General features: G+C 40.3%; 1 non-coding gene across 1 annotated transcript; it reads right to left on the minus strand.

Annotated features, from left to right (window-relative positions):
* Positions 1–1,624: 1,624 nt before the first annotated feature.
* LOC124076169 (U6 spliceosomal RNA) lies at positions 1,625–1,731 on the minus strand. The gene has a single exon (XR_006846274.1). It is a non-coding gene; the product is annotated as a U6 spliceosomal RNA (small nuclear RNA).
* Positions 1,732–12,038: the final 10,307 nt, after the last annotated feature.

The following is a 12,038-nucleotide window of genomic DNA, read 5'->3' on the forward strand; positions in this document are numbered from 1 at the left end:
AGGCTCCTCAGTTTTGTCATTGTAGAGAGACCCACAGAGCCTCCCACACAGTGATGTCCTCAAAGGCAGTCAAGGATGCTGATTCCTTTGAAGAAGCATTTTTGAAACAAAAGGGATTCCCCCATGTGCTGGTGTGCCCGGCGATTCTTTCTTTCCCACCACTTCATATAGAACTTGCAGACAGATGTCCGTTTGTACTACTCAGGTGATATATTGCCAAATAAATAAGTGAAAAAAATTTTGGCTCTGGTTTCAACTCATTTCAAAGTTCAGGTTGCAGAGATGCAATTGATGATTTATATAAATAGACAAGAAGTGCTTTAGAAATAAAATAGACCCACACTTAATATATTTGGCTATTTCATGGATAATTATTATTAGTTCATTCAGACATACCATAAGTCAAAGTCTGTTCTCTGAAACATAATCATAGAACTGCATACACAGTCAGAGCAGAAAATAGGCCAGGTGCCTGCTATACACACACTGTAGCAATCAGCAGATCTATAGTTCTGTGGAATGGTACCGCTGTTTTCTCCCAATTAAGAATGGATAGCAGGAGCTCCGGTTGTGGCTCAGTGGTGGAGCCCTTGCCTAGCACGCTCGGGGCCCTGGTTCGATTCTCAGCACCACATAAAAATATATAAGTAAAATAAAGATATTGTGTCCAACTACAACTAAAAAATAACTTAAAAAAAATGGATAGCCAGGCGCACACCTGTAATCCCAGCGGCTCTGGAGGTTGAGATAGGAGGATCTTGAGTTCAAAGCCAGCCTCAGCAAAAGTGAGGCACTAAGCAACTCAGTAAGACCCTGTCTCTAAATAAAATACAAAATAGGGCTGGGGATGTGGCTCAGTGGTCAAGTGCCCCTGAATTAATCCCCAGTACCGTCCCTCTCCACCCCACAAAAAGAATCACCTAATTAAGAAATCAGTATCAAAATAAACACATTTTCTGAGGGGATCTTGGCATGGGAAAGCCATAGTCAGTCTACCCCTATAGAGCCTCTTATCTTTAGGAGGCTACTCTAGTCCTACCACAATCCACCAGTCTGTCTGTAACCCCAAGTTCAGGTGGGAATGAAATTGCTTGTCCTGGGAGGTGACATGCAAAAGGGACAGCTGTAACTCTCAATGTGTTCCTGGCAGGCCAGTCCATGGCCTGCTGGCTCTAACCCACATGCCCACGGCAGCTCCCTCTAACCTCTAAAGGTGCTGGTGAGAGTCCCTGGGGGCCTGACTGGAAATTTACACTGCCCTGGCAGGCCCAAACACTAGGTCAGGAGAAGTCATACCAATTCCAGGGGGCTTTCCATCAGTTGTCTCAACTGGTTCCACTCTCCACTTTTTTTTTTTTTTTTTGGTACTGGGATTAAAGCCAGAGGTGCTTTACCACCGATCCATATCCCCATCCCTTTTTATTTTTCATGTTTTAATTTTGAGACAGAATCTCACTAAGGTGTTGAGGCTGACGTTGAACTCATAATTGTCCTGACAGCCTTCCAAGCTTCTGGGATTATAGGCATGCACCGCCACTCCCAGCATACTCTCAACTTTTTAATCATACTTTGTGCTTTCCCTTCCTTCTTTGGGCCACATATTCTTTTTTTTCTTTCTTTTTTTTTAAACATGGAACACTTCACAAATTTGCCTGTCATCCTTGCATAGAAGTCATGCTAATCTTCTCTGTATTGTTCCAATTTTAGCATATGTGCTGCTGAAGCAAGCACTGGGCTGTATATTCTTCCCCTTGATATCCAACTTACCTACACACTCAAAATTGCCTTACTTATATAACTCCCTTCACAATACCCCTGGGCTCCCGAGTGGACTAACAAATCAGTGGTGTACCTTTTTCCATTCTTAGAAAATCCCTTTGGAAGAACTTCTCTAGTTCTGGGGATGTGGCTTAATGTTCGAGGGCCCTGAATTCAATCCCTGATAATCCCCTGCCTCCAAAGACAAAAGGAGGTAGGGGACAAGTTGGGTAAATAGGATACTAGGATTGGATCTTTTTTTTCTTCCAGATGGACTTTTATGGTCCATAGGTGCTCTCTGTGAACCACGGAGCATATCCCATGGGCCCTGCAACCCAAGTGGTACTTTCCTTTCCTTTCCTTTATTCCATCCTGGAGTTCAGGTGATTGGGCCTGTCTTCCATAATCTGGAGCAGGCTGGTGTCAGGTGAGAAGAAATCAATGTCTTGTTCCCAGGATTCGTTTCCTCCTTTTCTATCTTGGTTCTGGTTGCTGATCTCGGCCCAAAGATTGAGACATCTGTGAAATTGCTAATGGTAGACCAGAGGAAGTGAGATGGAGCCAAGACTTAGCCAGTGTTACGTGACAAACCACGAGCTGAGGGAGGAGACTACATGCCTGTGGTGGTGAGGAAACTGCAACTCCTTCTACAGAAAGATAAGAACCAGAATGTACTGTGAATTCCCCTGGGTCAAACTAAAGGCAGAGAGGATGGGCAGATTTCTGAGGAAAGCAATACGGTGGCTTTATCTACAGCACGGAGGCAGTGATACCAAAGTCAAAGCAGTCTTTGGAGTTCTGACCAGGGCAAATTATTCATGTTTTACAGTTTGTGCTGAACACCTAAACATGTGGGAAGCTGTACTGATCTACCCATCTCTGCATTTTACCACCTTTCACTAGAGAATCCAGGATCTCAGACTGCACCCAGTTGGGAGACTTGCCCCCTCCCAAAAACTTGGCAGGAGCCCAGGCTAAACATTGCAGCAATGTTTGAGCAAGAGAGACTCAGCCCTAGCCCAGGGTTCTGGCCCTCTACCTCCTCCCTCTGCCAGCTGAGAGCTGCAGGGTCCTTTATGGGATCAACCAAACAAACTGGTCAGCTCCATAATGATGAGGTCTTGGACTCTAGTTAGAAAAGAAAGAGATACAGATAAATTCATAGCCCTGTCTGGTAACCTCTGTACTTTCTTTAGTGCTCGGGCAGGGGTAACATGCCTACCCAGCCCTGTGATGTGGGGAAACACAGGCTAGCAAATATTCCTTTATTCACATTGTCCAAAGGGTGCAGGATGAGAGGAAGAACTGGACACCTAGCATGACTAGCATGCACTCTGGTAGAGTGGCTCACTGTGGCTTAGGACCTGATCTGGCAGCTTTTCCTTAGTTTCCTGATTTTTTCCATACCAGTGCGCAGGCTCCCTGTAGTGTGTTTATTAATTTCTAAACATATATATCTACTTTTAAAACATAAATATTAGCCTTGTTCTAAGCAACAATATCCATTAAATTGCAAGTATGTGTTTTTCTAATACACTTTTTAATAAATATGTAACGGCTAAAAAGAAATCACTCATGAAGTATCTGAATTTCTTTTAGTACCATGTTTTAGGAAAAATGCAGTAAGATATTCTTGGAGGATGGGATGCATTTGGTCAAGAACACCATCCTGTGTCAATGTGAGGAAGGTGAAAATGAATTGATTCTAGATAATTCTAACATGGGATTCCATTTGTCTTGTGAAAAAGAAGGAAAAGAAGGACTCAAAGGAGGTAGGGGATGCCGGTAACGTACTCCTATCCTCCTAGCGAATCAGGAGGCTGAGGCAGGAGGCTCGCAAGTTTCAAAGCCAGCCTCAGCAACAGTGAGGTGCTAAGCAACTCAGTGAGACCCTGTCTCTAAATAAAAATATAAAAATGGGCTGGGGATGTGGCTTAATGTTCGAGGGCCCTGAATTCAATCCCTGATAATCCCCTGCCTCCAAAGACAAAAGGAGGTAGGGGACAAGTTGGGTAAATAGGATACTAGGATTGGAGTGGATAAAGCTCAAGAAAAAAATTATTATCTTCCAGACCAGTACTTTATCTTACAGCACTAACTTTAATCAACTATCTTTCAATCAACAGTAGCATATTAGGCAGGCCAGGATAGGCAGTCCTTAGGTAATAATCCTCAAAATCCCAGTGGCTTGACATCCAGTGGTTTATTTATCATTCACACAAAGCCTGCTCTAGGTTGAATAGGTTCTAGGCATCTTCTTTCCAAGGGTGACTCAGAGATCCAATCTCATGGTTTCACCACCTCAGCACATGGTTGCCAGGGTTCCCCAGCAAGAAAGAACACCTGGCTTCTCACTGCCTGACACCCAGAGGGACCTGTGGGGGTCATATAGCCCTGCTTGGCAGCAAGAGGGACTGAGAAGTGTTTTCCTCTGGGAGACCAGGACCCTGAGGAGACTAGACATAGAAGAGCACTGGATGTTTCCACCATCAGTAAGAAGAATACATTTTTTTGGAACCTGACAGTCCATTTTACCACTCACCAGTTATATGGTAATACATACTACTTCCATCCATCCATCCAGCATAAGGTTGACCTCTTTGTGGCTTTGCTGTGAGGTTAGAGAGATCACACCAGTGCTTCAAGGTGTAAAGTATCTCAAACCGCACCCATCAAAGTTATCTAGACAAAAAATGTGCAGTGTGGCAGACATGTCAAGATTGCTTCAGGGTGACAGACAACGAGGACTTCACACCAAGCCCTAGAATGAGGCTGCTGCCAGTAGACCTGCTTCTACAGAAGTAGAGTATCTGTTGAGGCATAGCTATCCCTCATCAAATGATAGGTCTCATTTCCTTCCCTCCTTGGCAAGAATGAAGGAACCAGCATTAGATTCGAAGTCCTATTTAAAATACAACTCTAAAAAATTATGATAAAAAACACTTCCCATAAAATTTACTATTGTAACCATTTTTCAGTGTAGAGTTCATCAGTGTTAAGTATATATATATATATATTTTTAAATATTTATTTATTTATTTATTTTTAAGTTTTCGGCAGGCACAACATCTTTGTTTGTATGTGGTGCTGAGGATCGAACCCGGGCCGCACGCATGCCAGGCAAGCGCGCTACCGCTTGAGCCACATGCCCAGCCCAGTGTTAAGTATATTCATGTTGTTGTGCAACTGATTTCCAGAACTTTTTTATCATACCAAAGTATGATAAAACTGAATCTCTGTATTCATTAAACAACAATTTCCCATTTCCCCCTCTGTGCCAGCCCCTGTCAACTACTATTTACTTTCTGTTCCTATGAATTTGACTAGTTTAAGCGCCTCATCTAAATAGAATAATGACAATAACTTTTAGTTAAAAACCATGATTACAGCCAGACACAGTGGTGCAAACACCTGGAATCCCAATGACTTGGGAGGCTAAGGCAGGAGGATTGCAAGTTCAAGGCCATCCTCAGCAATTTAGCATGGCGGTAAGCAACTTAGTGAGAGTCTGTCTTAAAAAAAAAAAAAAAAAAAGGGTGGGATGTAGCTGAGTGGTAAAGTGCCCCTGCATTAAAACCACACTACAAAACAAACAATAAAAATCCATGATAAGAAAAAACAAACCTCCACAGAAAACGAATGGACTCTTCTTTCCCAGCAAATACAATTTTTGAAATCAAGGAAGGGAATTGCAAGATCTGTGACACCAATAGACTTGATGGATCTTGAGTCTCCTCTGGTGGCTGCAAAGCAATTAAAAAATGCAACTGTGGAAGTTGAGATACTTATATTTCCTCATAAAATTCACTTCTTGTGCTTAATCTGTTACTCTCAGCAGTGAAGTTTCCGAGTCATCAATATGACAGTGCAGCGATATTGCCTCATCAGTCATGATTTACTTAATGTTTTCTGAATTTAGCAATATTTGATTAAAATTTAATGTGAACATATCATATCGTGCCATATATATTATTGCATCCATTAATCAGGTAACTATAGTAATGAAATGCCGGAAGGTCGGATGAAAAAGGAGCCAAAGTCTTGATCTATGTTTGACATCATTCTGTGAGTGATTAACCAAAAGAAAGTCAGTCATACAAAGATTCATTAATACATATTACTTCTATCATCATCTATGTATCATCAGATATTTTTAACTTTTGTTAAGCTTGATTTTTTAATTTACTGAAAGACACTAAATATTAATAACTATGAAAGATATACATTATTCTATTGAATCATAAGTTGACAGAATGATTCATAGTTTATTCTAATTATTTTTGTATAATGATGTGTGTTAAAACATTATCTAAGGTATTCGATCAATTTGTCATGGGAGAAATGGCATAGAGTTAACATATGGCTGTGTAAGATACTAATTTCAATATCACATCATAATTATATCATTTTCAACTTCCATGTCATTGAACATAGCAGGCAATCGGTGTGACAATGTGTAATTTATGTCTGACACAGGCTGATTTTGTTGCTGCTGTTGTTTTTGGTACTGGGGATTGAACCCAGGGGGACTCTACCACTAAGCCACAGCCCTAGTTCCTTCTATTTTATTTTTGAGCCAGGGCCTCCCTAAATTGCCCAGACTGGCCTTGAACTTGGGATCCTCCTGCCTCAGCCTCCTGAGTAGCTGGGATTACAGGTGCGTACCACTATGCCTTACTGACATAGGATGATTTTTGTGTACAAATATCTTTTTTTTTAAATTAAAACAATGAATTAGTCATAACTATTTTTTTTTGTACCAAGGATTGAACCCAGGTGTGTTTAACCATGGGACCACATTTCCAGATTTTTTATTTTTTATTTTGAGATAGTGTCCCACTGGGTTGCTTACAGCCTCACTAAATTGCTAAGGCTGGCTTAACCTGCAATCTTCCTGCCTCAGCCTCCAGAGCTGTGGGCATTACAGGTGTGAGCCACCATGCCTGGCTAGTCATAACTTTTCAAAAATAATTTCATTTTAATTAGCTAGCTAACAAGGGGCCAACTGGTATTTAAACATCTATATGCCCTGTTTATCAAAACAAGTCAAGGAGGGGTGTACTTTTGGAGGAATAATTGAGTAGCATACTGTTAAGTCAAATGCAAGGCAGCTTAATTTTGACTTGATAGAAGAACGCTGATCATTTAAATATGATTATCTTCCTCGTTGCTCTCTCTTTTGGATTCTGTTGCATTGCATATGATGCGCTCATTCATTCGTTGCCTAGTTTTATTGACAACTTCTCATGACAGGTATTTTTTAGGTTCTGTACACAAATGGAGTGACATTATCCCCTGGTTCTTAATAGCTCACAGTCTAGTGATGACAGGCGTCCACAAGCAAAGCAAGGATGTATTCCAAAGCAGAGACTGGACAAAGGGAAGAGGAACACAGAGAAGAATGTTTAAGTCCATCCAAGATATTCAGATATTCAGGAGGAGCTCTCAGGGGAGGCTTGAGGCATAAGTAAACGTTTCCCAGACAGACACACAGGGATAGTACTGTGGGTGAGGAGGAGAGTGGGGCATCCTTCAGAGAGCAAACAGAGTGTGCAAAAGTGCACAGGCACAATATAGCCTGCTCTGGAATAAGAGAGATTCATTCTCGTCTAACGACTATGTCCAAGAAATGTGTTGTGATACAGATGAACTGTGGCTTCATTTCAAACCTAACAGTGAAGCCGAGGCGCCCATCCACTTGGATAGGAGAGGTTTTTGTTAACTGAGGACCTTGGGAGAAGACGGAGGTGGGGAAGGCAAGCAGGAGTGACAAAGGGCGGCTCACTTTTTAACAAATTTGAGGACATTGCCCTGGAGAATGGTAAGTCATAAAGCACTTCCCAGAAAGTAATGCTCCCCAAACTAACTTTAAATCTTCCCTTAAATGTTTATAGTTTGCTTTTGTTTTTTGGCGGGACTGGGATTAGACCCAGGAGGTGCTCTACCACTCTGTTATATCCTCAACACTTTTTATTTGAAGACAGGGTTTCACTAAAGCCCAGGCTGTCCTCAAACTTGCCATCCTTCTGCCTCAGCCTCCAGTTTGCTGGGGTTACAGGTGTGAGTCACTGTGCCCAGCTTTCCCTTAGGTTCTTGAACAGAATAATCATAGATGAAACCAGGGAGTCTGGGACTGTGATACATTTTGTAGCTAAATTGTGTGTGGCGGGGGAATGAAATAAGATGCCATAAGAACAGCTTTGAAGAAAATGGACAAGTAGACTCTTGGGGATGTTAGAAATTGAATAATTTCTATGATGAGATTGTTTCAGGATAAGGAGTTAATGGAATTAGGAAAAAAGGAAAGTGATATCTGGAAGGAAAGATCAAACCTACCTGTCATATGTATCTGAAATGCTTGACCCTGTCCTTGGGAGTGGGAAGTTGCTCCCAGTTGGAAATAAACGCTGTTCATGGATGGATGAGTCCAGCCCATGGTGAGGTCAAACATCATTTTCAGTGACTTGTTGCAACATTCATGATTAATGTTGATTTATTACTTGATCATTGTGTTATGTAAATAGGCGGCAGCTTTTTTGTGTGTGTCTTGGTGTGATGCTGGTTTAATTGAGTTTGGGGATGGGGGGAGGAGGTGGGAGGTTCCAGGGTTAATACTGTTAGCTTCTTCCTCAGTAGCAAACTCTTCTTATGATGGATGAAACAGTAGCAGTAATCGTAGTAGCCAAACTGTTAATGGAATTCTATATGGGATGGAGGGTTTTATTATTATGGCAATTTTATGACAGTAACAGAGAAGGATCTATAAACTAAAGAAAGTTAGTTATAAATGTTACCATGAATCAAAAATTACAACAAAGTATGCTAATTTGTTGACTTATTAACCATTCAAATTTTATTATTTTACTGAGCAGTAAGCACAGACACGCGCGCACGCACACACACACACATACACACAGACGATTAAAACTAGAAACAAACTTGCCCATTTCTAAAATGATTGAAATGTCAAATAAAAAGGAGAAAATGCACATATAAGATTTCTAGCATGAAAATGGAATTGTTTCATAATCATTAAAAACTTAATTAAACCGAAATTGAACCAGTATTTTATTTAAGTATCTGGTTCATTATCTAGAAGCTTCTAGTGGGGATTTCAAACTCAGATTGGAAAAGCACTTTCTTATCCCTGAAGAAAACACGCATCTCTAGGATTTATTCTATGCTAAAAACTACAAGTGATGAAAAAAAACCTCTCTATTTCAAGATTTTGAGCTTCTGAATCGATACCTGAGTTTCTAATGACCCAGGAATCTTTACTACCAATCTCCCTTTCCCCTGCGGAGCTACCTATACAAAAGCATGTGGGAGGTGAGTGGGAACACAAAGCCTCTTCAATTGTTATCAGATAGCTGTTCACAGAAAGGTCTTCCCAGAGTTTGCTGTATAGAAAGCACAACCCACACATCGTCATTATTCATTCTTCCAGCTTAAGAGCCTTGTTTTTCACAGATGTGCCCTTCCTGTTTGGCATTTGTAACTGTGGACTGTTGTTCAGTTGAAGAAAATGCGTCATCTAAATATGAACTGAGATTTCGAGCTGATTCATGAACACCTTTTGTTAAGTATAACATAAAAAGGAGTATGGTTGCCAGGAGTGAGGTATGCATCCCAGCAGAACGTTGCTACAGTTTGCCACGCTGGGCAAAGTCTGGGCTCACAACTGGTATGATCAAGGGGGTTTTCTCTCAGAGAAAGTAAAGCGTGAGCAATGAGAAATTTCCTAGCGAAGATAAATAGACAATATGTTTTAGCTTCCATTTTGCTTGTGCACACACTCTACATTTCTCTTGAAGCGGTGGCATTATTTTTTAAAACAACTCCCTGATTCATTCTTTAAAGCAAATTAACCTTACTCCTACACTTGGATTCAGACGTTTGTTTTAGGAAATGTTGCTACTCAAGCAACAGAGGGAGAGGAGTCACGGATTTAGTCCAAATGAAAGGAGGAAATCTCATAATTATAGGGGATATATTCAGTCACTTAACATGTACTGAGCGCTTACTGTTAGCTAGACAGCGTATGCAATAAATGTTTGTGAAATTGACCTCTTGCTACTTCTACTGCACTTTAAACTTCCTATCTCAGTTGTTTAAAATGAGTATTACCTAAGCAACTTCAGTGTGGGGATTCAGAGTACAGGATTTACTGTGACTATTAGGAATTATAAAGGCAGTGACAAAACCTCAGGATTATAGTATTTTTATCAGGCTGCACATGTACTTCCGAGTTGTTCTATTAACATCAGACAAAATGAGATCATTCTAATTAAAAAACACATATAGGGCTGGGGTTGTGACTCAGTGGTAGAGCACTTTCCTAGCAGGTGTGAGGCACTGGGTTCGATTCTCAGCACCACATATAAACAAACAAACAAATAAATAAATAAATAAAATAATGATACATCAACAACTAATAAAAATATTAAAAAAACATACATTTTTCTCTCTGATTCATCTTATTGTTTTCACATGAATCACTAGGGTCTGCTTTGATCTTTGCATTTCACCAACTGGGAGAAAACAATTGTTGTCAGTTATTTTCTAATCAATGTTTTATAGAAAGAGACTAATTTGAACAAAGTTGTAGTTCTAATTCCCAGTTCTTTCTTTTTTCAACTTTAGGACCTTCGACGAGAACTTTGAACCTCTATTTTCTCAACAAAAAAAGTTAAATTAAATTAAATTTAAAAAATAGAAGTTAATACACACAGAATGAATAATGACTGCAAAAATACTTTTAAATCTAAGTTATTTCAAAGAAAAGACATGACTTATGGCTAGGTACAATTTATATGATTGAATTGAACCATTTCATCTTTTCTCACTTCATTATTTTCATCTAGCTGGATGCTAAAATTTTAGATCAAATGAATGATTGGTTAATGCCTAAATTCCAGCTGGGCATAGTGGCACACACCTGTAATCCCAGCGAATCAGGAAGCTGAGGCAGGAGGGTAGCAAGTTGGAGGCCAGCCTCAGCAATTTAGCCACACCCTCAGCAACTTAGTGAGACCATGTCTAAAAAAAATGAAAGGAAAGAAGGATTGGGGATGTAGCTCAGTTGTAAAGCATCCCTGAGTTCAATCCCCAGTATGAGAACCAAAAACCAAAACAACAACAACAAAAAACAAATCTGAATTTCACTTCAGAATTAGCACTGCCTGTCTGAATAAGATTGAAGGTCCCTAATAAGAAACTCAGATGTCTGTGCTCCCTTAAACTATAATCCTGAAGTAGCATTGAAAGTCACTTTTTTTTTGTAACTCATTTGGCAACAAAATTTGCCCTGATTGGACATGAGGCTGTTTAGATTTCTTATTTTCCCACTTAGTAGGACTGAATAGTCCTAGGCTTTGCTGTAGAATATTAATAGCTTGGATTATAGGGTGTTTTCCCCTAGACCCTCTTGGGGATGTTATAGAGCACACAGTGCAAAATTCAAAGAAGTTTGAATTCAGAAAAACACTTGACGCCAACAATTTTGTTGAATCTCTATAGAGGCTTTGTATTGCTCAGATTATTTCTAAATTATTTTTGTCTGACCCAAAGGAGCCCTTTTTATTAAAAAATTGTTCTTTATAGATATACATGACAGTAGAGTGTATCTGGACATACTATACATACATGGAGCATAACTTATTCTAATTAGGATCCCGTTCTTGTGATTGTACGTGATGTGGAGTTACGTTGGTGGTCATCTGAGCCGTTTTAAAAGCTTTCCTATGACAAAGAGAAATAACCAGGCTGCATATATAATTAATGCCCCCGTGCAGATCTAAAAGTACACAGCATTAGCTTCAGAATTACCCTATTTTACCTACTTGCCTCAGCTTATTCTCTTCAGTCTTCTTCTGGTTTCCCTATTGCCTGTGTTCTAATTCACAGTTTTTTTGTTTTGTTTTGTTTTGTTTTTAAACTTCTGAACTGTTTATTTCTGGATTCTGGCTCCCCCTGGCATTGTGTCTGTCTGAATGACAGCTTTATAAATGACAGAGCCTTTGGAAGAATCATAGGCTTCTAATCGCAAAGTACTGAACTAGGAAGTGACCCTCACTGGGAGCTGCCCGCCCTGTGGCTAGTTCTTAAAGACCACCCATCAGGATGCACCGTCATTGAAGGTCAGTGTCTTAAAGCTTCACTGCTCAAAATGGGGTTCCTGGACCAGCATTAATTTCCCCTGGGCATCTTTGAGTCATGTAGGATCTCAGGCCTCACATCTGGCTTCTGAACCAGGATCTACATTTTGGTAAAGTCTCAGG

Source organism: Marmota monax, unplaced genomic scaffold (genome assembly GCF_021218885.2).
Source record: "Marmota monax isolate L192 unplaced genomic scaffold, Marmota_monax_Labrador192_F-V1.1 WCK01_AAM20220418_F8-fsc00019, whole genome shotgun sequence".
NCBI classification, from domain to species: domain Eukaryota; kingdom Metazoa; phylum Chordata; class Mammalia; order Rodentia; family Sciuridae; genus Marmota; species Marmota monax.